The sequence below is a fragment of the Ooceraea biroi genome, chromosome 8 (assembly GCF_003672135.1).
Source record: "Ooceraea biroi isolate clonal line C1 chromosome 8, Obir_v5.4, whole genome shotgun sequence".
In the NCBI taxonomy this organism is placed as follows: domain Eukaryota; kingdom Metazoa; phylum Arthropoda; class Insecta; order Hymenoptera; family Formicidae; genus Ooceraea; species Ooceraea biroi.
The window spans coordinates 13,240,849-13,267,389 of NC_039513.1; the positions used below are offsets into that span (position 1 = coordinate 13,240,849).

The 26,541-nt window shown below is 46.6% G+C and overlaps 2 long non-coding RNA genes across 2 annotated transcripts in view; both read right to left on the reverse strand.

Annotated features, from left to right (window-relative positions):
* The window catches only part of LOC105275051, a 184,689-nt gene that overhangs the window by 130,036 nt on the left and 28,112 nt on the right, over positions 1–26,541 (reverse strand). The window lies entirely within an intron of this gene.
* Positions 10,178–12,002, reverse strand: LOC105275050. The gene is made up of 2 exons (XR_893166.3): positions 11,409–12,002; positions 10,178–11,088 (listed from the first exon to the last, which is right to left on the reverse strand). It is a non-coding gene; the product is annotated as an uncharacterized LOC105275050 (long non-coding RNA).

Here is a 26,541-nt window from a genome sequence, read left to right on the forward strand (position 1 = left end):
CTCGAATTCTTCATCCGAGACGTTATTCAGTGTCTATTTAGCTACTATTTTAACACTAAAATATGTCCGAAATTTCCTTTTTTGCCGCTAGAGCGTCAAAGCAGGTTACGATCAAGATTATAGCCGAATGTTGCAGGGTCAAAATAGTATCTTAATATCTGTTTGTAGGAGTTTGAGTTTCAATATAAGAGTTCTAGGTTCTATTTTCCTAAAAGTAGGTTCGTGCAACTGCTAAAAGCATTAAAGTAGGCGCAAAATTTCGACTCGGGAAAATCACGTGCAATCGCGATATCAAATCTCACGTGCATAGTATTTATAATTCCGCTGAGGATTAATTTTTTCCGCGTGATTTTATTCGCTACACGCGTGTCAATCGCATTTTGTATTTCCTCTCCGAGGATTTTATTTATCGGGTAACGTTCGCACGCCGCGAATTTTCAATTGAAATGGTATATTTAACGCAATGTTACACGGCGATTCGCACACGGATATTTACGGCCTCGTCAAACGTAAACTTTCAGTGGCGTAACGACGCTTCCGGCACTCCACTCGTCCAGCCGTTTCAATGATGCATGAATCGAGCTTAACCCTGTGAGATAACTCGTCAACTATTTATTCGTCGCTAAAGATCGCGTCGCTCATAGGATGGTGGTACCTATCTTGATGGTAGGAAATCATTTTCGAAATAGGATTTCTTGCGACTTTTCGAAATTGTATTATTTTTCGATAAAATCTGTCAATTTCTAATTAAAAATCCTTTTTATACTCGTGTCATTAATGAGAGAGTTAAATAAATATAATAAAAAATGTATCATCCTTCTATCTCGGTCGCGATAAATAATTCAGTCTCTTGGCGAAACCAATTCTGTCTCTGAATTGAGAATAAAAAGTATATTGCTTCGGAGATCGATTGCGACAGAATTTCAGAAATATTTCGGCTCGCGTAAAACCCCGTTTTGAAAATCGACGACGAGAGAAACGACGGTCTCAATTGCGGGAGTTTGCTCGTCGAGTTTTGAAAGCTCCGACGTGCCACCCGATCCTATTAAGAGTTTCAAGACTTTCTCGTTGGCGCGACGAGATCGTAAAGTCGATTACCTGGCCACGTTTGTCGAATCATGAGCCGTTTAAGGCATAAATGCGGACCGCGGATTTACGTGTTCAATTATAGCGCCCACAAAGTTTCCACCGCAATCTCAGAATGGAATTAAAGAGCATCGCTTTGATCACATTCGAGCGAAACTAAAAAAGGGCGACGTACGTACGCTATCCACTACGTTTCGTTTTTCATTCAATCTCTACGGTTGCACTTTTCCCGACGTACGTACGTGACTTTGGTCTTCAGTCTGAAAAACAAGGGAAATTCTTGGGCGTAACCTCGCCGTTCCATTGAAGGATGTAAACGATCGGCCAGGTTCTAGTAACCCACTCCGTAATGCATCCTCCGAAGGTTTCGGGGTCACCCCTCGATCGAAGATAACCGACACGACCGTGCCGGCGTATTCGTTTTATCTGGCTCGGCGAACTTATTTGGCACAGATGTCGTATGGAAAATTCATGACCGCCTCAAAGACCGCGTGTGCGGCTCGCGTTCCTCTCCCTTGCCTCTCATCGAGATAGACTTGTCTCGAGAGTTTCCCGCACGTCCGCGCGGCGCGGTAGCTGTTTTTGCGTATTCCGTTTCTCATAAAAAAATGTGAAAAAACACATAAATGAACGCGATATGGGGGAGGTTCGCCGCATTTGTTGCCACTCTCTAACTTCTCAAATTTCTATCGGAAGTACCGCGCGAACGATACCGTAATCTAAATGAGTAAAAACGACAAAATTGCGGCGAGCGTCGCGACGCCCGCGCCGTGACGATCCTCGAACGCGCGCGATTCCCGCAGGTTCTCTCGATTATCGAACTTGATCATCTTCGCGGACCTGTCGATCGCAGGCGCCAGGTCGTCAATATCGTGCCTATTCGTGAACGGCAAATGCTAATGGCATCGCGAACTAGTGCACGATGTCCCTACCTGCATTCGCCTCGAATCTCCCTCCCCCGCTCGCCCCCTGCTGTAATCGGCGACGATGCATATCCCGCGGTGCACATCCCCCGCGACCCGCTCCCCTCCGCTCGGAGCGGAGAATTGCTGTCGCGAACTGTGCACCAGGCTGTCCTTCGACCGGCTTGATTGCATAACGAAGCGCCGTGCGCTCGTTCTGCGTTGCCACCGCGAACACGTGTCACGCGGACTGCCGGCTTTGCGTGCGTATGTGCGTGTGCGCTTAAAAACTATGGTCATCGACCGGCGAGCCTTGAATGCACCTTCGCGCGATCGGTTCACGATTAGACAAAATTCTTACTCGAAGGGACTTTCAATGAACAAAATTTCAGGGGCGTTTTAAGAATGGTCTGGTGGCAGAGGAAGGACGGGAAGATCGAAGAAAGATTCAAGATACGATGATGCTCTGACGCGATCTTCGAGGAATCGATGACTAAAATCGGCGATTAAGATCGAGGACGGTCGAATGCAGATTATGATAATACAAGTACGCTGGTAATTCTGTATCGCGAGCGTTTTTGTTGCTATCGACTCGCGACGGCCGGTATGTAATGATCTCGCGCGAGGGAGTGCTGAGACGTCGAACACGTCACCCGTGGCTTATGCAAGCTGCGCCGGTGTTTCCTCAGAAACTACGCGTTGTGTGTTTACGACGCGGGAAATAATAGCGGCGTAAAATCTGCCTAATAATAGGGACGTAAAAATGTACTGCGGCTCGTTACTGCGGAACGTACTTGTACAAGTCGCGTCGCGGCGCGGCGTGTCAAGCCGCACACGAGAGCGAGCGGTTTGATTTCTGGTCTGGGAAAACCGCGTCGCGATAACGCTGCATTACATCTTCAATTAGGATAATTGCGTTACGTAAATGGATTACGAAATTTATAACGTTTGAATCTTTCTTTCTCTCGTTAAATTTCGATGTTTACTACGTACATCGAGACCGTAAAATCGCGTTCAAATAGATTCTATTTCAGACGGCCAGACGTATCGGGCGATCAAAGCGTGAGAAACGTTCTCCAGCGAGACGCGCGAAACGTGCGCTTTTAGCACAACGTCGGGCGCAGGCGCTTTTAAAACTTCCGCGCGCCCGTCTGGCCAAGGAACTATTGTTAAAAGCTCTCGAAAATGGCGCCAAGTGTTTGTAAATCTTTGAGTTAGCGCTTAGCGCCGACATCGCGCAAAGATAAAGGCGAGTAAACCGCGTAAGAAGATCTTAGAAGCCTAAGTAGCTCAAAGGAGTATTGAACAATAAAAACTGAGCCAAGAAAAAGGTTTGATTAACATTATCATAGATATGACACGCTTCAGACGCGATCGCATTGCCCGAGAAGTATCTTGCTTCATCGGTGCAAACAACTCGAATCGCGTGAAGTCAAATGAAATATTCATACATACAAATATTCATACATCATTCATTAATTAATTAATTAAACATCAATGTGATCGGATATATACAGCATCGAGGCTTTCGCCGGGACCTTAAACGCCCCCCTTAAACATTCCATATAAAAATGACCTCGCTCTCTCGTAGCAATCCCGCAACGACAACGACGCACGCGTAATCCTACCCGCCGCGATCGTTACCGCGCGAGATCGAGGAGAGATCTCCCTTTCGACTCGCGCCGGGAGGAAACCGCGAGCATTCCACTGCCGCAGCCTCCCTTGCAGCAAAGCGTGCAACTGAAAAATGCGTCCGCCTGCTCCCCCCGGAGAGACTAAAGGACACGAGTTGCGCGCCGCGCGAGGAAAGGCGGATATTTTCCGCAACAAGAGCCATGCCGCGGATCCAAGGTCTGACCTCCCTCGGGCCGCTTCGAGAATCGCGCGGACGGTTCCGACCGACCGAGGGCGTCCGACGAGGTCGGCGCGGCGAGGGGGCGAGGGGGAGGGAGAGGGCGGGCGGGGGGTAACGCGCGTTCCCTCACGCAGCGCAGCGAGAGCGAGAGAGGGTCGCGTGGAGCGGATGGGTGCGGGCAGAGGGAGGACGAGGGGTGGCGGGGGGGAGAGGAGAGAGAACGCCGCAAAACGTGCAGCCGGTGTGAGCGAACCGAGAGAGGCGCTGTGTGACGACTGACCCAGTTACTCGCGGCGGAGGTAATGACCGATACTACAGTACCCAACCCTCCTCCTCCTCCTCCTCCTCCTCCTCCTCTACCCTCCACCCTCCTCTCTTCCACCTCCAACGGCGGCGGCGGCAGTCCAGCCCCTCCTTGCGTCGTGTCGCTTGACTAAGCTACGTGCATGCACTACGCGTATCTACGCGTGCATGTGCACATGCACGGCGAGAGGAGAGAAAAGAGAGAGAGAGAGGGAGAGACGGACGCAATCCAGCCGCGCTACGCACATACATACATATACACGCATGCACGTACGCACACGCCGTCTTTAAACTACTCAACGATAGACGCACGATAGAGACTCATCAGGGATGGAGTAGGCCGCCCGGGCTCCACGGTACTTGGATTCCCCCTCGAGGGAGGCACGAAGGGCTGCCGGAGGGCCGCCGGCGAATGCTGACCTCGTCGTGTCGTCGGGTGCGGATGTCCGGGTCGAAGCCGAACGGCTAGCTGGCTACGGGCAGCTACAAGTCGAAGGGGGAGGTTTTGCGATCGCGGATGTTACGCAACGTGTTACGAAATCGTATCAGCCGTCAATTGCGGCACGCAACGAGATCGTTAATGGGAATCCGCGTCAACAATGAGCGCTCGGCTACGTTGTTCGCGAGAGACGCGAGGATGTTTAAATATACATGGGGAGACTGTCATCGCGCGTCCGCGAGCTACGCTTTATTGGCGGCTGTTTTATTCGCGTCTGATGAGCTTGCAGTTTGCTAGACGACATGGTCATCCGGACGGGAGAGTTCCAGCCTATAACTGTGACTGCCGCGTCTCCTCGTCGTGCACTCTTTGCTGCCGAGTACGGTTTGCCGCGAGAAGAATCGCGCTGCACACTTTTATTATTATTATTATTATACATTGTTGAACGTTTTGCAACGTAGGCTACTTTTCGAGCGGCCACGAGGCAGCACGCGAAGGATAATCACGCATCGCGAGGCACACACGATGGGAATCTACAATCTTGCGCGCGCAAATCTTTAATTATCGGTTGCAAGGCGCGTTTTTCGCTTTCCTGCTGCCGAGTAAGGTCAGAGGTGTATTATGCGATGATTCACAATTGCGCACAAGGCTCGAGGAGTCATTGCTCGTGCGCAAGGTGGACGCGCAAGAAGCAGAAAAATGACAGCCTTGTTGCCGCTGATTTACGACGTGCGACGGACGAGGAACTCGCGTCACGCGCGCCGAGTCCTCCCGCGAGTCCGCGCTCGAGGAATAAAAAAGCCCCCAGCAGCAGCAGCAGCGTCGGTATGCCGGGCATCCCGTTTGCGAAACATCCTGCCTGGCGAGCGCCTTTTAGCTCGCACACGCGAGTGCGACAATGTTCATTACGCATACACGAGGTTGCATGTGAAACGTTAAACGTCGAAGCGTAACTTCGCATTGGCGCAGCAGCGTTTCAACAACGTTCCTCGTTATCGCGACACGTAATTGCAGCAGTAATAATAATAATAATTATTATTATAATAACGCAAACGACGTCCACGCGGGGTCATCCCGACACAAAGTCCCAGATTCGCCTTCCCTTTCATCCTCGATTTAACACGAAAATCTGCGCGAATGGAAGCTAAAGGATCGACTTTGTGCTTCACGTTTTGCGTATACGCGGATCAAATCGACGAGCGAGGAGACGCGGAATGACCGCGCGATTTTCCCGCGCGCTCGCAGCATCCTCTCGCTCGAGAGCTCGCCGCAGCTAGAAGCGATCTGTTTACGCGGTCGCGGGCTGCTCGGTCGAAGTTTAACGAAGATCTGGGTCAAGCGGTGTTTGGAATCCTTGAATCGCTGTGCGCGATAAATACGGGGATAAAAAAAACGTTCACCTACGAGCGCGCGAATGGGAGTCTCTCTGTCGGGGGGTAGCCTCGATGTACATGCATGCATACCCCTGGCACTGAGGTCGGCGCCGTTTCCCGGCGACTTAAAGAAGGCAGACAAGGATTCCGCGCGTACTTGCCACTCGCGATCGCTGTAGGTCACAGTCAAGTTGCGCTTTTCTTTGCGTTCGAGCGTTGCGTAATTTCGCGCAACGAGCCGGCGCTCCCCGACGCGGAAATTCCGGACGGCGCGCGCTCGCGTTGGCGCGAAGCGGAACCGCGAATCAGTCCGGACCGAGTGTGAACGCGGTGTGAATTGAAATTAACGCGATTGCGACGATGACGAGGTGTCCCGACGCGATGCGAGCGTGCGAGCATCGCCTCTCACATTTCGAACTACCCGGAACGAGGAGTGTTTCCGAGTTAGAGGATCACGTCTCAAGTAACAGCTTTCTCTGTCTATTCCGATGGGAGAAGTTTTACTTTTGCGCAGTCAGTTGTTTGATACTTTTTGTAATTTTATTTAATTTTCGATAATAATTTAAGTATTGTAGGAACGATATTAGATGCAGGCTACCACTTCGTCGATATCGAGTTTCAATTTTTAAACACGTAATCGGACTCACTTGCTCGCGATGTAATATCATAATAACTTTTGATCAAACATGAGATAATAGTCTCGTATCGTCCATTATAGGAAACGATCGTACAGATACGATAAGGAATCATTAAACGGTTTGTTTAAGAGTTCGGTAATTGTAGGAGTGCTTATCTTAGTATCGTTACGTCCACGCTATAGTAGACAAATAATAGGTACCAGACATCCCATACTTTTAGGCTCAAAACTTGATTTAATTGCCTAGTTACAATTCGAGTACATTGCTAAACAACCAGCGTAAAGCCGAGTAAAAGAGAATAAAACTGCCGATTTATTAAGCTCAATGAGAACGGAGAGCTATCAGCAACCCATGACTCTCATTTCGCTAGGTTTCGTGGCAAGTAACGATTTTCTGGTTCCTCGCAAGTCGGCGAAAAAATCGTGCACGTAAAGACATCGTTACGTAACGATCGACGAGTAAGGTTTCCACGAAGCACGAGATTTTATCATCCGCCTGCTCTACATGGCGCGGAACGTAATTCGGGACGGCGGATTACCCATTACGACATTCGGCCCGAACATTCCGCGCGCGAGTTTTCCGACGCTGGACGGCGATACCGTCTCGTCCTCGTTTCTGGCGACCGAGCGACCATGGCAGATAATTCCGCGTGAATTTGTACCTTTCAATTTACCTTTGCATTCCAGTCAGACGATCGTTCCCGAGAGATTCGCATAATTTTCAGCAATACGTTCGCGCGAGCGCACAGTGGGGAATTTTGTCAAAAAGCTGGTCAAAAATCGAAAAATGAAGTTTCGAGTTAGGGTCTATTGTCCTTGAGAATCGATAAAGGACTGTTCCCTGGATAGAATCCCGTTGCCCTTAGTCCCCTACTATTTTAAGTCGAGCAGGTATGTCAGTTGAAAGTAGGCCTTTATGGGCGACACACGTTTCTCACGCATTGCGTGAATATTTTCATTGAACTTTGAGTGTTAATAACTTTGTAAATAAAAGTGATAATCAAGTTCTGCAAAATGGATGCTCTTCCTGGAGGATTGTAGAAGATTTTTCTTATTTACATTTTTGAAATAACTCTTGTCGTGTTTGTTTTACGACACATAACGATAGTCCGACAAAGTTTATATTTTCCTAAATTAATATTTACTTCGTGTAGACTTTAGTTGCAGATCCCGCTAGATCCCGCGTTCTTTTCTTTTTCATCTTGTAGTCTATACTATTAGCAACTAAAATTCACAATAATTAGCTGCTACTCTTGTTATAAGCTTATTACAACCACCTTATTACTTTTCTCGATATATCTCGAAAAGTATTCGAAATATCAAAAAATGTTTTATACAAAAGTTTCATGGTAAAAACGCCCGTATTTAATGAAGTTAATAACATTTTTGAAAAACAATTGTTTACATAAATTTTTTAAAAAATTATTTAAAAAAATTTTTATTGATGTCATTAAATAGAGACATTTGTAATCTGATTCGTAATCGGCAACCACAAACATTCATTGATATCGATATTGATGAGTATTTCATAGTTCGCTACACTATATTAAGACCGCCATTTTGTTTTTGTAAATTTACATATTGGATTCGTGATCAGCAACCTCGAAAGCATAAGTCTACCAAGTTTTGTGCAAATCTGATGATTCCTCGATTTATGGCCACGTTTCAGCGAAAATTCCCCACTGTGGAGCGTGCGAAATATTTCTTCGTCTTCGCGCGAAGCCGCACGGAGCGATCGAGTCATCGAGCGTGCTGCCTTCAACGATAATCTCGCGCAAGGAACGTCTTACGTAGCGTGCGCAACTACCGACAACAACGGCACAATATGCAGCTGCGTTCTGCACTAGATCTTGAACACTTTCAATGACAAGGCGTAGACGACGAGGCGGCGGCGACGGCGACGGCCGCCGAGGAAGGGAGGGAGAGGGACGCAAATTACCCGGCCGTGTCCGATCGTAGTCCTCCTACGGCTCTACAATAGTCACGATAAGGTGAAGTAGGCCAGGCAAAAATTCGCCGGTATCTCGCAAAAGTAGGCGGAAAAATGGACGCGCGGGCGCGATAGCGAAGTTTAATGCCAGCGAGGCTTTCCAGCGCGGCGGCGAGAGCTTACGCAACGCCGAAACGCCTATTCTTCTCGCCGGGTCTTAGTTTAGGTAATGATACCGCGGATCGTTAGCCTTCAACTAGTTAGAATCGAGCGTTGGAAACGCGACTTCGAATCAGCCTGATCGTAACGGGCGGAGAAGTTAATTTGGCGTCAAGTACGACTGAACAAGCATCAATTTCAATCGCATGGGGGACAAACACTAATAATAGCATGAATTATTGAATTGCTACAATACTATTACAACTCACAGTAGAGGAATAAACTGCGAGCAGAGCCGATGTAATGATAATCTCCAGATCTCGCGGATGCAGAATTGTGCTCGCGGCGATACCAAAATTCGAATTCACCGAAACTGCATCAAATTTTATTTCTGTTGGAGCGAAAGGAACCTGCGTTTAAGGCTGCTATTGCAAAGCAATTTGTCGACTAATTTCGACATCGACTTTGCTTTGCATTGCTGCATCAGGTGCAAAGACAGGATGACGCTGCAGCGGATCCGCCCGTCGTCGTGCAGATCGTAGCGCAAAGTCGACGACGAGCGGAGCGGCGAGGCTAGGCTCGCGTTCGGGTCGATGTATTCTCGGTTGTTTATTTAGGCCACGGGAGGTGAATCGTTCGTTCTCTTAACGCTGGCAAGCGGAACGCACACGGCCATGCGCGAGCGCGCGATGCAAGTCCGCTGCAAAAAAGCGCGACGACGCGAGAGGGTTGCTGAGGACGCGCATCATCGATCGTCGCTCGACGGTGCGGAGAGATCGGAGACATCCGCGCGAAACTCATGAGGACAACCAGTTTCCACGTAATTGATCCGATAAATTATTTTTTATTACAGATGTGTTATGCGTTCGTTATGTTCTAGCGTTTCTCCGAAATGTTTCGAGCGGATTTTTGAGCAAATTCTTCCGCGGATACGTAATATGAGGATCAGATGTCAGGATCGAGGATTGGCATCCGGAAGTGACGAATATTGTCGTCTATCCTTCCAACCTTCCGATCGCCTTGTACTTAATTGACGATATTTGTCATGTATGAGTTTATTATGCATGCGCGAAACGTGGATGGATTTGCCACTTTGATGTAAAGTCGATCCTGAGACTTGGATCCTTCACGTCGCGTGAAGCGCGAAGGATAAAATGAGATCAAGACATTATGCGAAGTGCACGTATCATGTTTATCCTCGCGGCATATAAATAAAATGTAAGAGATACATATCCGATTGCTACATCTCGATGATGCAAGTCGGACAAAGTATGGCAGCACAGATAACTGGAGTTCGATCGTATGCGCATCGTGCGAGCATCGCGAAATACGCTATCAGTATTCACGCGCTATCGCGCATATGCTATTAATAAATTAATAAATAAAAGAAATTAATTGATCTATCGTAGTATGAAGATGCACTTGATATTATCCAAATGAAAGATTATTCGATAGACTTCTAGCAGGAAGAAAATCGCAATGTTGCAGATAGCTTTGTTTTTTACAAAAATTATGTAAAAGTATATTTGTCGAGCACATAATTATGAATAATCGTTACATCAATCATCGTATCAATCATCGCATTAGCTTAAAAACTACGCCAAGGACGAGCGACTCAGCTCACGCAGAGCTGATTCAACCATCGCTTTTTCGGAGATCTGTGCAAGAGAACCCCGCGGCTGTATTCTAATCCATCATTCACATTTGTTGTTCATGTCGAAACAAGTTTTCCAGGATCCTCGCGTTGCTCCGTCGGAACGGATAATCTCGCACTGTCGGAAACTCGGCCGCCATGAATCAAGAAGCACTGTCGATGCCTGACCTTGTTCGAGATGAATTTTTACAGATACACAATAACAGTACGGTAGAAGGAATCCGCTTGCCACGAGCGATGCGGGTACAATGAAACGCACTATGCATAACTATCCGGCATGATATCGCAATTTCCTTTCACGAGGAAAAAGATTTTGTATCCTTGACGATGCAGCGAAACGCAGCAAATTTCAATGGGTTCTTCTTCTGTATATATTTTCATCAAAGCATCAAATGACAAAGAAATATGATAAGCATAACGTATTTTATCATTTTTGTGTGAGAAACGATATTAATGTAAAGATATTACATCTCCACATCGAAACAAACAACGCGCGATTATATTTCTATTTTTAGCATTAATATAAAATAATTTTTTAATTTTCCATACGTATTATCATGGATTATGAGTACGGTTTCACAAAACAGGTCTGCAGTGGCCTTTTATATATTTAAATCCTTCTTCGCATCTGTGCGGAAATGTAATTATGTAGGTATTCCCTTTAATAACGACGGTTTCAGTTTGTGCGTTTGCAAATCCCATTAGCAAAAGAATCATTGCCAACAATAGCCAACAGTTCATGAATCTCATCTGAAAAGTATCAACACTCTAAGAATTAGAAATACACATTTCTCTATCACCTAAAATAATGTCAAACCTAATACCCATTGATATATTACATTTACGATATGACAAATAAAATGTAGCTGCAAATGCTTCTACGGAATGTTTTTCACTAATGCAATGACAAACTAACGAAAAATAAAAATTCTTGTAAACTTTATAAAGCTCTTGTTTTCAATAAATTTTGGTCGAAACAAAAATTTGGTTAAAACGTCGCTGAAACTCCATTCACAATTATCAAGAATCGATTAATTTTTTTCGATTATGTAAATATTTGAAAGACTCACTGTGATACGAGCTGCTAAATCGAGCACTAACCGATCGACTGTTAAACGTCGCGATTTTCCGCGAACTGGTCAGAAAATAAACGGATGTCAAATTATATAAACTGATAAAAGCACAGCGAACATAACGCTAACTGAGAATGCGATAACGGCGAGTATCGCAAGTCGCCGAGTTGATTAAAAATGTATACTGCGATGCATTACATAAAATTACGAGCTTGCAGCAATCATGAGCGAGAGAGTTCGTTTCGTTTGCGCATCTCGCTGCGCTCGTGAATATTCCACACACCCCGGATTAATTCCGCGATTTCATGCTTGTTGCTTGCGAAATTATTTACATATTAATAAAAATCCCGTTTGAATATCCTTTCGATTACACTGAAAGGGACGGCTTTAAGCTGTTTATTAAAACAGCAGTGCTAAAGTGCCGAGCGTAATGGAAGTTTTTGCTGAATGTTGCGAAGTTTATTGAATGCACCGCACAAACCTGTAACATTCCGCGGATGCAATCGTGTGTGCAACTAAAAAAAAAAGGAACACTGCATGCGCAAGAGCAATCGACAGCGATTCCTAAAACTAAGCTGTGTCCGATATGAAGTGTCATTCAAATAATCCGATCGAAGCGCTGGGCTATCGGCGGAACCGGTGCTTCAATTGCTGGAGCAACAAACATGCCGCATTCCTCCGGCCACATCGCGCAATTAATTTCTACAAACTCAGGTCAACCAACGAAAATTCTACGAATCCGAAATGCATCTTTACGCATTTCAAAGCGAAACAAAATCTCTATAATTAAATTCAATCATTACGATCTCTCTATCGGTTCCTCAAAGTTGAGGGACTCCTCGAGTTCCTCGAGATCGCCAACGCAAATATCAATTCGGCGTTCCACGTAAAATTCCAAGTTAAGTGCCACGATTTAGAGCGAGCTGGGTTGGCCAAAAAGTAATTGCGTTTTTTTTCTATAAATAAAAGGCGAATTTTCATGGGAAACAAAAACTTTATTAAACAATATATTGTCCATTTTGTTTGATTATCTTTTGCCATTTTTCAGGCAACTTCATGATTCCGCGCTCAAAAAAGTTCTTATCTTTTTCAGCAAAAAACAATTCCAACAACGATTTGATATCCTCATCAGCAGTCAAGGTTTTACCATTCAAGGCGTTTTGCAAAGAACGAAACAAATGGTAATCTGATGGTGCCAGGTCTGGCGAATATGGTGGATGTGGTAACATCATGGTAACACATCCCATCCAAGCTGCAACAATTTTTCACGAGTGACCAAACTTGTACGTGGTCTAGCGTTATCATGGTGAAACACAACACCTTTGCGATTCACCAATTCTCGACGTTTCTGTTTGATGGCATCATTTCATTTATCCAGTTGACGACAGTATACGTCTGAATTAATGGTTTGATTCCTTGCAAGCAGCTCAAAATACACAATACCTTTAAAGTCCCACCAGACTGACAGCACAATCTTTCTTTGGTGAATATCTGCTTTTCAAGTGCTTTCAGCAGGTTCATCACGCTTGCTCCACCATCTTTTTCGTTTGACGTTGTTGTAGACGATCCATTTTTCGTCGCCTGTTATCATACGTCTCAAAAATGGATCATTTTCCTCACGTTTCAAAAGAGAATCGCAGATGTCAATACGCTTAGTGAGATGAATTTCTTTCAGCTCATGTGGTACCCAAATATCGAGCTTACTAATGTATCCAAGTCGTTTTAAATGGTTTTCAACACTCGATTTCGATATGTTAAGATTCTCAGCAATCTCTCGTGTCGTTAAACGCCGATTCGAATCGATCAGTGCCTTTATTTTGTCATCATCAATTTCGATTGGCCTTCCTGAGCGTGGTGCATCTTTCACATTAAAATCTCGAGATCGAAATTTAGTAAACGAATTTTGACACTGCCGCAGTTTTAAAGCATCTTCGCCATATACATGACATAACTTTTTATGAGCTTGCACAGCGTTTTTCCCTTTTCGGAAGTAATAAAAGAAAATATGAGGAAAATGTTCTTTTTGATTTTCCAGTTTGAAATCGACGGCAAAGAAACAATTGTTAACGAAATCGTGTACTTTCTTCTTGTAAAACAAGCTTGAACTGTGAGTTGTTAGCCTACATAATGAATTTGCGGTTTAGAATGAAGTTAGTTACATTTCAAGACATGTATGTCCATCTATTGGAAAAAAACGCAATTACTTTTTGGCCAACCCAATATTTCAAGTTAAGAGACGATCGTCGGTCGAGGGTCACCGCAATTACGACTAATTAGCGGGCCCTGCGGCTACTGGCAGCTGCGACAGATGCAAATGAGAGCAGGCGTCGCGCCGGGAAAAGGTGGCGCGGAGACGCAATTGCGTACGCCGATATTATTATTGCCCGTGTGTTCGAATTGGCATTAACATTCACCGATTGCATTCCCGCGCGCGCACGCGCGCCCATAGCCGTCGACGTGCAAGCGAGCGAGCGAGCGAGCGCGCCGTTTTCGTAACGTGACTTTGTATCATGAACTTTTCGATGACGTTTGCGCAACCCTATCAGTCAGCCAATACAAGCCTGAGCTGGCATGTACGGGTGTGCGAGCGCTTGTCGACGGATACGTGAGCGTTCTCGTTGAAAGCGAGATAAGGAGCTAGCCGCTGGTAATAAGCGTCGGAAATCTACGGGACGATGATCACTCTACACGTGGAATATCGTGAGCGCAGTTTTACACGTAAACTAGGTAGATCAATGTGTAAAAGATATAACTTTCCCACTTGGATTATATAATCTGCCTGCACGTATTATATAATTCTGTCGACGTTTAAATCTACTTGAACATGATCGCACTACGCATCACCATGGTGTGATTTGTAAATAATTTATTCTGCCACAATAATAAAATAAAAAAATATCTAGATCTGCCAAAAACGATTGATACGTGTAAATCAAAGGATGCCTTCGAGCGATAATTTTTCTCATTGAAATCCGAGCGCTGCCAAGCTCTCTACCCGGTGACTCAAATTCCGATCGTACCAGTCACTTTGTTGTTGCAAAGCGGTCGGTTCGTTTGACGGCAACTGGCTGGCACGCTATCGATTATGCAACCGGTGAAACTATCGGCTACCTGTCGATCGTAGATGCGCGCGAGGGTTTCGCACTACGACTTGCCGACCGCCCGATCCGCTTCGGCCAGAGACTGCAATCGCGCCCGGTAGCGAGCCAATACATTGTATCGTAAATTACTCTGAAGTCCAAAGTAAAGGCGGAACGCGTTCGTCAGGTCAGGTTCGACAAGTAAAAGGCGATTATCACACGATGACGTTAAATTCGAGTTAATGCGCAGGCACGCAAGCGGCCGTTTCCGATTTCGCCGCCTTGCAATCCGAGACCGCAAATAATCCTCGCTCTATAGCGATAATGACGGATGATTACAGAGTCCGCTCGAAACGGCCATCTTAAGTGAGAGACTTACAGTTAATTATCCACATCCGTACAAAGTACCCGGTCTTAATACACGCGATCTTAAATGTACGATTCCCTTAACTGTCCCAATCAACCTCCCTTCATCTGCAACGTTGAGATCGCGTTCTCCAGAGTTTTCCGATCAAACCATTCCACCAACTCAAAAATCATCGAAGGGACTGCAATAATGTCTCCAGGAATTGATTAACTATCAAGAAGCGTTTCGATGAAAGATAGTCCTTCGAGTGGGTACATGATAGGTTCGCGGGTCCCTCCTGCACGGCAGCAACGGTAGCAGCCGGCAGTGGCCAGCTCATTAGAGTTACGCAACTAGTGAAACTATCCTGGCGACGGCGCGCTGCCACTGCCATCGGCGCGGCCAGGTCGCCGCGCGCTCGCGCTCGCTGCCGAGGCCCCCGCGTAAGTTTATTGCCAAAGTTTTCGGACACAACGACCGCGGGTAACCCTGGGACGACGGGCCAGTGCGCACTCGCGTTGCCGAGCCCGCTGTCAGCGAGAATGTCGCAGCCTGGGACGTATGCACGAAACGATCGGCCGATGAGACTGCCGGCGGTACCTTCTCTTTCCCTGTCCCCCTTTGAAGGCGTTCCCAGACATTCTCATCCCCTTTCCGTGGATGTTTCGCTTAAAGCCGCCGCGAGATATCTTAGAATCGGCGGAGTAAATCTCCGGCTTTTTCGATTAATTTAGAAATTATTGCTAGAAAGGAAAAACGCCACATTAAATTAATAAAAAGATCTTTTCCCTACATGATTATCGCAGTAATAAAGAACAGGCTTGTTAACCATATGTTTCCTGATATATTTATCGTTAAGTCTCGAGTCCACCTAGAATATCGTTTACGCTCGACGATAATCGCGAGGCTCTCCAAGATCGCATGGCTGGATGCGGCCTCGGGGATACCTAGATACAGAAATAGGTACTTTTACCGACACCCACGACAGGTCGTGGTACCTGTTCCACCGCGTCTTTTCCGCGCCCTCTCCCTTCCCTTGACGAAACCGCCGCGCCTTCCGAGCTGGCACCGTAAAAGTAGGCGGCAAGATGGTAGCAGCCGGTGAGGAGGAGGACGAGGAGGAGGTGGAGGGAGAACGGACCGCGACTAGAGCGTTAAATAATCGCTCTAATTGGGTTATCCACGAGGAAATGACCTGTACGAGTGACCACAGCCTCGCGAATCGAGAGACCTTCTGCACCCATCGTCTCTTCGTGCTCCTCCGTCGCGGATGCCCCACCCTCCCCCCTAGCGAATCTGTCCGTTCACCTCCTCCCCCATGCTGCATCTCCCCTTTATCCCTCACACATCCTCCTGGCCACGTAACACTGCCAGATCGCTCGATCTGCCGTAATGACGTAGAGAAGAACTTATTTGTACCGGTCAGTGAAGCTCAACCGCTATCGCGGCATACATTGATTCCTTTGACACGAAAATGTTTTTTTAATCAACTATATCGCTTTTTACGGCGTGCAACTTTCACATAAATATACTCATAGTCCTTAAAAGGGATTATCAACTTATTTTTTGAAATAAAAAGTTTTGAAAGTCTGAAAACGTTGCACAGGTTAATCAAGTTCTATAAGCGAATCGGAGTTTCGGACAGACGGAGCTTCGCGTAACTAGGTGGCATACGGTTAGGACTCGTTATTTCTTTTTTTGATGAATACGTCCTTTTTTGCCGCGTGATTGAATTAGATATCCTGAAACGAATGGCGCGACCAATTGCGCCAACAGATTACAGCTAGCGAAATCAAGTTCGCCGATCAAATCGAATTTGGATGTCATAATAGAATTTTGCAGAAGCGCAAGCAGGGTATATTTCGGTGTACGGTGTACATCACAGTTTAAACTTTACTAATGCTAGTGACGTATTTCTTATTTCTGTTTGCATTCCTGACTCATTGCTTTTTAAATATTAGTGAGTCTATGCAAATATTTTTAATCTCTACATCACTTTTTTTATGTCACGAGTTTTCTGTTGCACGTCCGCAAAAGTTCCAACTTTGTTCATACCTAAAAAATAATATATTTAAAATAGCTTTATATATAGAATAATAAAACAATCATATCATATTCCACAGACTCGAATACATAAAGAATATTTGACATGGAAGAGAGGGCGATAGTTGAGGAACGAACGAGCGTTATCTCACGATACAACACAATCCATCATTTCATCATGCAAATAAAACAGGACGTTTTGCAAATAAAACACGGCAAATCTACACTTCCTTCGGCCGATCGTTCAACCGCTTTCGTTATGCAACAACCTCGTATTCGGTCGAGCGCACGTTACGTAAAGCGATATTAGGAGAGCTGCACATGTAATTCTGCCGATTACCGTCAATTTTATTAATTACGATAGGATAACCGGGATAACGGAATCGCGCGGAATAACGTGTTTCCAGCTCGCGTTTTCCAATCCCGGTCGTTTGGAACCGCGAAGTGCTTTTTCTCTCGTTTTCCCAGCCCTCGCTCGGTCGCATTGCCACGGGCCGGCGTGTTAAATAACCGTTTAATTGCGTTATGCAACGGGAAGTGAAATGACCTGGCCTTTTAGGACCCCGTGGGCACCGTTTCGCGAGAATCCCATCGACGATGACGACGATGATGACGATGAGCGACGCTTTCGCGCGCCATGAATGAGCAAATCGGAAGGAACGGCCGCGACGCGATAAAAGGAATCATTTCCGATAAGCTGCACTCTCAGTTCATTCAGCTGCCGGGGAAGATAGACCGTAAACTTCGTGCCTGCACTCCTACGGTTACGCCTACTCTATTCCGCTTGAATCATCGTCCGTAGAATGTTGCATAAGGGAACGTTACATAGGCAATATTACCAAAATAAGTTAAAGCCTTGTCATCGACGCTCGTGATATATCTGGCGAAATTATATTTATTTATTTCACTATCTTTCTCATTTTTCAACGGGCGATCCGTCTATCTTTCGATTTGCAATAAATATTTTAAAAAGTTTGACAGAAAGTCCGGATTGAATGAACGGCTTGCAGATCTCGTAACGTGTTCATTTTTCAGTCATGTTATTCTTATATTTATACGGATATCTGTAAGTTTTGTATCTCGCGCAATACTTCAAATTAAGAGCAACTATTACGTAGCACTATTACACGCTCGGTGAGAAATATCTACGCAGAAATGTCACGCTACAAAGTGTGCCGCGAACGAGAGATTAATAACGATTAATAGTAGATCGACATTCGCGAAATGATAGGGGGTTTTCCATTTTTCGTCGCGACTCGATCGCGCAACGGTGCCTGATTGACTTGCATGTTCAGGAAGTGAGTCTCCCACCGAGTGAAAGTCGTTAGTCCGGAGTATTAAACCGAGCAAAGATAGCTATTACGAGCAACGGCGCGGATGCACGGACGAAACGAGCGCATTCAAGTGCAACTGAAATTCTGGACGTTACGTGCGTCGCGAAATCAACTTAGAAACTTCGTTTCTTCCACGAGTTAAGGAGTTTCTTTGACGTGAGATGCTCGATAATGCAGTCGATCAATTGTCAAAATGTGCAAATTCGCAATCTGCGAACCACACTTGCACTTTTCTACATTAATTTTAAACAAAATAAAAAATTGAAACGTTATCTTCAAAATAAAAAAATTCTGATATTATATATACGTATACTTATATATTTTGAATTATTAGGTAAAAGTTTTAGTCATTTTTCTCTCAAAGTTTAAAACTAGAGCGCTGAAAAAACAAACTTTTGCACCTAATATTATCCGACTTTTCCTACGCTTTTTCTGACAATTAGTAACACCTGCAAAAATAAAGGGTGAGAATCTCTAGCTAACGTGATAGGGGATCTTTCGGCGCATTTCAGGAGAGTATCGATTTTCCGATTGTGACACGATGAGAGTTGCGGCGCGATGAGAACCTTCGCGGAAGAGAGAGCGCGATCGGTCGCTGGCCTGCAACGATACTTTCGTGCGAACGTGGGGCACGCAGATACGCCAGTGATCGGCGATTGCGTAAGTGCTAAGGAGGCCCGGGTAATGGCGCGTGCACAAACGCATTATCTCCCTCGTTCAAGAGCATTCCGGCGGGTCCCCTCATTGTCAAGTTTAAGCGCCGAATCACACGGTGAACATCGCGGGCGCGGTCCATTTCCGGTCATCGCGAGAATCAATCGCGCTCGTCCGCTTTTTTCCACGGCCACGTGGCGCGGAGAATCGACGTTGCTATCCGGCAAAGTGTTCGCTCGTGAGATGGAAATTGATAGAGAATGCTGAATTTTGAAAAGAACACGACGGGAGGAAAATAACAAACTTGAGACAAACTTATTTTATATGAAATAATTTAGTTGAAAAAATTATAAACGCGATGATTACAGATTATCAGCTGCTGCGTTTCGAAAGTTACTCTCGATTCATCCTCATATTTTCAAAGTCGACGGTATGATCGACTTTCGCGATTCAGTTTGTGAACACAAGCGGTTCAAGGATGAAGATGACGGGGAATCTAGAATTGCGCGCGCGCGACGAAATCGGGACAAACGTCGGATCTCGGGGGCCGCAATTACAGCTTTTCGCCACCGATCGCGGCTACGAAAATCCGGTCGTGACGTGGTGACGTTCCGCGGAAACCGGAAATATCAAAGGCACTTCTATTTTGAGTCTCTCCGAGAATCGTTCTCTCTCTCTTTCTACTCCGAAGTCCAAGATGCTATAATAGAGCCACCGGCATTCGCTTGATACGAACTCGAGAGAAAGTGAGAGAGCGCTAGCCACTGGAAGGGTGCGACAAGGACGGAGCAAGAGGACTAGAAAGAGAGTGCGGACGGAGGCGGAGGGGGGCACGGTGGTGTAAGTGCCATGTCCTGTGGATGGTGTAGGTAGAGTTCAGCGAGTGTGGGAGGGTTGGGGCGATGAGAGGCGATGGGAGGTGGCAGGCGAAGAGGGCGAGAGAGAGAGGGAGTGAGTAAGAGAGCGCGGCGGGGGCTGAAGCTCGCACAGGGGTTTATAGATAGCAGCGTATGGCCTAGAAACTGTGCCGCTCGGTGTTTTTGACCCTTCGCCTAGCTACCGCTTCTGGGCCATTGCAACACGACGTGTATTAAGCCGCGTTCACATCGCGCGAGAGTCGACATGCGACTCGTGTCCTCTGCTCTGATTTTTTAGCGCTAGATATATTTTATAGCTTGCATTTTATATGCTTTTGGCTTGATGCAGATAGTACTAAAACAAATTGAAGAGAATCGAAAAATCTGGCGAGTTGGACACTTCAATAATGCAGAATAATAAAATTTCATCGTTGTAAAATGGAACAATGATACAAGAAAATGCTCGAAGATAAAGTTTGATAAATTTTGCACTTTACATAAACTCAGTAATTTCTACATTCTCTCCTATCGAATTCCAATTGACGCGAGATTTTATTTAATTAATTATCGCGTGTTCGCTCGCACCCGAGTGTCAGTTTCCAAAGCGAAAATTGCGATATATCACGAGTAACTGTTAATATTCGTTAACGAAGCGTTGCCACAACAGTAACCATATCGAAGTTTTCCGAGTGCACCCTCGAAATTTCCGTCCACTGCGTGCGCGCACCGCAGGGATCCGGCCGAACAAGCCTTAATAAAAGCCCGGGCTATTTTATCGAGGGAAAGTCCCCAACACATGATCGAAAGATTCGCCCTCGTGGACCATTAATCGAGTTCGAATTAACGTTGTCGACCTGCGCGTCGTTAGGCCGGCTCGTCATCGCATCGCACGTGAAATAATAATGCATCAGATTTCGTGCGGCCTATCGTGCCATCGCGGTACGTCGGAAACGCATCGTGGTTGTCTAAGATCGCTTCGATGGCACAGCACACATACACACGGACGCACATCCACACGCAGCTTAGCGGAGTCCACATTAACAACGGATATATCACCCTGGAAAACCCGTAGCTCGCCGCTACACGCCCGACCTCCTTATCGACCGTGGGGTTCGACCTCGCGCGCAGTTATCGCTTCCGGGTCGTTGCTTCGTGACGGGTCATTTTAAGCAACGTCCACAATGAGAACTCGTGGTAACCGAGCCCCGCGCGACTCATTACAACGAATATTTTCGGAACCACGAGTCGCTGAGACTGAGTCAACAACGCTCTCGAATCGAAATTGAGTAAAATCGTGCGCGATTCGAACTTTCCTGACTGGATATTTGTTTAAACGTGTTCACGAAAATTTATATGATCTTTTATATACTTTTTGATATATATCTATATTTTATTTTTATTTGCACGTCTATTATACATTATACATCCCGTATAAAAAAATTTATAGGGTCCTAAGTAGGACCCGATTAATTTTCCTCAATATTAATATGGCCCTAGAATGGTATGTAACAAATATTTTTTCGGGACCTTATAAGGAAATAATAAAAAATATAATATCTAATCGGGCCACGATGTGGCAATGATAGGGCATCCCTTTTTAGGACATCCCTATTTATTCCTTATAGGGGTCTTTACTTTCATATTAGGCCCTAACAATTTTCTGCACGGGATGTTTCTATTTTATGTTTATCCACTCTTGAATTATTAATAGAAAATAATATGTAAAACAGGATGGGATATTGAATAAAATAGCGTTATTCTCTTCCTCGTAACTCGTTTCGGCTCCCACAGTCGCGATAATCAGACGAGGCTCATCTCCCCGAGTTCACCAGTGAAAACAACAAACACGCCTCTGAATCTTGGGATGTTTTGTTCACGCGGCGTAACGGCATCTTGCTCGATCTGTTCCATGTCGTAATCCAAGTCCCCTCCAAATACGCGAGTGACGCTTCTTTCACAAGTAATCTCTCATTTTGTTGCGCCGCTCGAGAGCGGAACAAGCGCAAGCGCGGTTCGCACACGCGAAAGTGATCTACAGCTTCAGCAGAGAGAGACCACTTCCGCGTCGGCTGTCTCATTTTCCGCGCTCTAATCTAAACGCTCATGATGTCGATTCCAACAGCGCAGGCAAGACAGGATGCCGAGCAGGATGTACGAGAGCAAAATGATGGCTCGTCCGTTTAGCAGCCGCTTACGTGAAGAAAAAAAACCGCGAGATCGTGCGGGATAGACGCACGTATACGCATGCACGCGATCACGGCACATCGACGGCTCATTATGCGCGGATTATGCGCCTGCACCGCTGACGTAAGGAACTTTCGCTCACCTCTACCGACTCACCGTGCCGTTGCACTACCTTGCACTTGCATTCGCCGGCTTGCGTGGAACTCGCGCGCGAGAGCGACTCGCGCGGCTCGCCGATTCGGTCGGGTCGATTGCGATCGTTAATTCTCTGGGTAACAGGAAATTATAGCTGAAATTATTATAATCCTCTGCGAAAAGCGGCGCTTCGCGAGTAACTGCCGCTCTCTTACTTCATCGGACTTTTTGTCACGATCACGCTCACCGCTATCGGCGTCGAGCTCCACATATGCAATGCAGATTATTCCTTCAATGACGACCCCGTATGCGCGTCACGCGCTTAGACACGCACGCGTGATCGCCGTACGGGAATGGCGGATTCTCCGGAGCGCAGCGAAAGTGACACGGCGAAGGGAGAATGCTAGTACATTACGCTCGATACGAGGACCCACCGCGCGAATTTCTCATCGGGCTATCTCGGGAAATCTATTCGATCCGCTGTGCGTGAGTGCACTTCTAACGAACTCGCGCGCTCGCGTCATTACAGCCGTACGGTAAATCGACGCGCGCGGAAATGATACTCGCGCGTGATGAAAATGTTTCCTCATTGACGAAGAAGTCATCTCGATTGTGCAAACATGCATTTCTTCGAGTTCCTTCTGACTTGCTGATCAACCAAAAAACAATAAAAAATAACCAGCGAAGTCAATTGTTTAATTAACACTTAGACACTTCCCACAGTGATGGTTTTAATAAGTCCAAGTATTGAAGAAGAGTAGAACAATTTTCCTTTCAATTTCATTGAACAATTAAAAAAGTGGATCATTTATCGGATGCTCCCTGCAGGGATCGGGACCATTTTCGATCTGTCAGGACGCGTAGCTGCACGAAGACAGATCGGAACCCGAGAACCCGTTTACGAGAGTGCTGAATGGGAATGACGAGGCGAGAGTGCACGGAGTGCAGCGAAAGTGAAGGCGCGAGCGCAAATGCGATGCCGCTTCGCGGTGCATCGTTCGCGCGAGTGCGCGCTCACTCGTACATGAAGCGTCCCGAAAGATCATCGGCGATTCTTCACGGATTTCCCAGCGGTTGCGGCGCAATTAATGGCCGAGAACAAAGGGCTAATTTATTTGATTCGCGTCGATCGTCGGCGAACGGCGAGCCGCGGCTACGGCTCGTAACACCTTAATTGATGCCCCGCAGGGTCGTTTCTTCTGCCGGAGGAGAATGAAGCCATTAGCACCTTTTTTTCCTCTTTCTCCGCCGCCGTTTCTCTTTCTTCGCCTGTAAGAGGCGAAAAATAACTAGGAGACTGCCTTAGATTTGAACTCGAACTCTCCGGGATCCCTGGTTCACACGCCTAGGTCTTAGGCTGTACGGCCAATACTCCTATTGTTGTGATCAACTTGTTTTCATTCCGATCCTCTATACGACCTGTCAGTCTCGACTATCTTTCCAGATCTTACAGCTCGGCCAGCCTGACATTACATTCGTCCCCGAATGTCTCCAAATCGTCGGTTCACTCCACTTGAGTCCCTCCCAACCTCCATTTTTGGTTCACTCTTCTGAGTCCCTCCCAACATCCAATTTTGGTTCACTCTTCTGAGTCCCTCCCAACATCCATTTTTGGTTCACTCCTCTGAGTCCCTCCCAACCTCCATGTTGGTTCACTCCTCTGAGTCCCTCCCAACCTCCATGTTGGTTCACTCCTCTGAGTCCTTCCCAATCTCCATGTTGGTTCACTCCTCTGAGTCCGTCCCGACCTTCATGTTCAGGCTTCACTACCGGCCAGCTGCTTCTCAACTCCCTCCTCTCCGAGGGGTAGCGGATGAATCTCAACTGTCTTCGAGGAGTAGCGGATTTTATCCCACTTCTGAATTGTAAGAGGCGAAAAATAACTAGGAGACTGCCTTAGATTTGAACTCGAACTCTCCGGGATCCCTGGTTCACACGCCTAGGTCTTAGGCTGTACGGCCAATACTCCTATTGTTGTGATCAACTTGTTTTCATTCCGATCCTCTATACGACCTGTCAGTCTCGACTATCTTTCCAGATCTTACAGCTCGGCCAGCCTGACATTACATTCGTCCCCGAATGTCTCCAAATCGTCGGTTCACTCCACTTGAGTCCCTCCCAACCTCCATTTTTGGTTCACTCTTCTGAGTCCCTCCCAACATCCATTTTTGGTTCACTCTTCTGAATCCCTCCCAACCTCCATTTTTGGTTCATTCTTCTGAGTCCCTCCCAACATCCATTTTGGTTCACTCTTCTGAGTCCGTCCCGACCTCCATGTTCAGGCTTCACTACCGGCCAGCTGCTTCTCAACTCCCTCCTCTCCGAGGGGTAGCGGATGAATCTCAACTGTCTTCGAGGGGTAGCGGATTTTATCCCACTTCTGAATTGTAAGAGGCGAAAAATAACTAGGAGACTGCCTTAGATTTGAACTCGAACTCTCCGGGATCCCTGGTTCACACGCCTAGGTCTTAGGCTGTACGGCCAATACTCCTATTGTTGTGATCAACTTGTTTTCATTCCGATCCTCTATACGACCTGTCAGTCTCGACTATCTTTCCAGATCTTACAGCTCGGCCAGCCTGACATTACATTCGTCCCCGAATGTCTCCAAATCGTCGGTTCACTCCACTTGAGTCCCTCCCAACCTCCATTTTTGGTTCACTCTTCTGAGTCCCTCCCAACATCCATTTTTGGTTCACTCTTCTGAATCCCTCCCAACCTCCATTTGGTTCATCTCTGAGTCCTCCAACTCCATTTTGGTTCACTCTTCTGAGTCCGTCCGACCTCCATGTTCAGGCTTCACTACCGGCCAGCTGCTTCTCAACTCCCTCCTCTCCGAGGGGTAGCGGATGAATCTCAACTGTCTTCGAGGGGTAGCGGATTTTATCCCACTTCTGAATTGTAAGAGGCGAAAAATAACTAGGAGACTGCCTTAGATTTGAACTCGAACTCTCCGGGATCCCTGGTTCACACGCCTAGGTCTTAGGCTGTACGGCCAATACTCCTATTGTTGTGATCAACTTGTTTTCATTCCGATCCTCTATACGACCTGTCAGTCTCGACTATCTTTCCAGATCTTACAGCTCGGCCAGCCTGACATTACATTCGTCCCCGAATGTCTCCAAATCGTCGGTTCACTCCACTTGAGTCCCTCCCAACCTCCATTTTTGGTTCACTCTTCTGAGTCCCTCCCAACATCCATTTTTGGTTCACTCTTCTGAATCCCTCCCAACCTCCATTTTTGGTTCATTCTTCTGAGTCCCTCCCAACATCCATTTTTGGTTCACTCTTCTGAGTCCGTCCCGACCTCCATGTTCAGGCTTCACTACCGGCCAGCTGCTTCTCAACTCCCTCCTCTCCGAGGGGTAGCGGATGAATCTCAACTGTCTTCGAGGGGTAGCGGATTTTATCCCACTTCTGAATTGTAAGAGGCGAAAAATAACTAGGAGACTGCCTTAGATTTGAACTCGAACTCTCCGGGATCCCTGGTTCACACGCCTAGGTCTTAGGCTGTACGGCCAATACTCCTATTGTTGTGATCAACTTGTTTTCATTCCGATCTTCTATACGACCTGTCAGTCTCGACTATCTTTCCAGATCTTACATCGCCCTTCTCGGGATCCCGTCGTACGTCTTCTAGGCTGCGCACATACGTGCACGTGTACGTAACACGCGACACATACACACATACACAAAAATCGCACTCGGTTGCGCGAGCGCGAATTCGATGCTTTCGCAATCGCAGGATGTTTTGCAGGCGACTCCATAATGATGGATTTGTTGACTATGTTTGTTGACTAGGAATGCATAATTGGAGGAAAGTAACTCACTGACTTTTCTAGCGTGGGATAATTAATCAATCTAATTGCTAAAGTCGATCTACGTTTGAGCGAAACTCGCTTCCAACTACGCGCAGAGTGTACCCTTATCAAGTACTTCCGTTACCTCGAAGGATTCACCAACATTCATCAGGAGTGGTCCACAAATTTCCACACAAAAAAAGAGACAATTAATTTCGAGCACAAATTAGATGCGTACAAGCCGAAAGACCGGAGGAACGAGCCGACGGAAATTAATAACGAGATAATTTCCTACGAGTGTCGCAACGATGGCAGCTACTATTATTACATCAAAGGGACACCGATATCAACTCCGAATGCGATTCAACGGCGTCATTAATCACCCCCGTAAACGCGCACGCGGCATCAAACAGCATCTCCGGGCTGGTCTGACCATGCCGTAATTTACGCCCTCTGCTCGCTCTCTTCACCCTCCAGCTGCTCGTCTTACCGCGAGCAACAGGGCCGAGTCGTAACGCGAAGCAACCGTACCTCAAGCTCGCAGTTTCCTCGCCAAAATCTCGCAATCCAGCGGCTCTATTAATAAACACGTCCGCGGCGCTACCATCAGGTATCGCTACCACGAATAGCGATCGCTTTGAAGGAGCAACGTACGTACGTGCGCAGCTTCCGGCTCGGCCGGCACTGGACCGCCAGA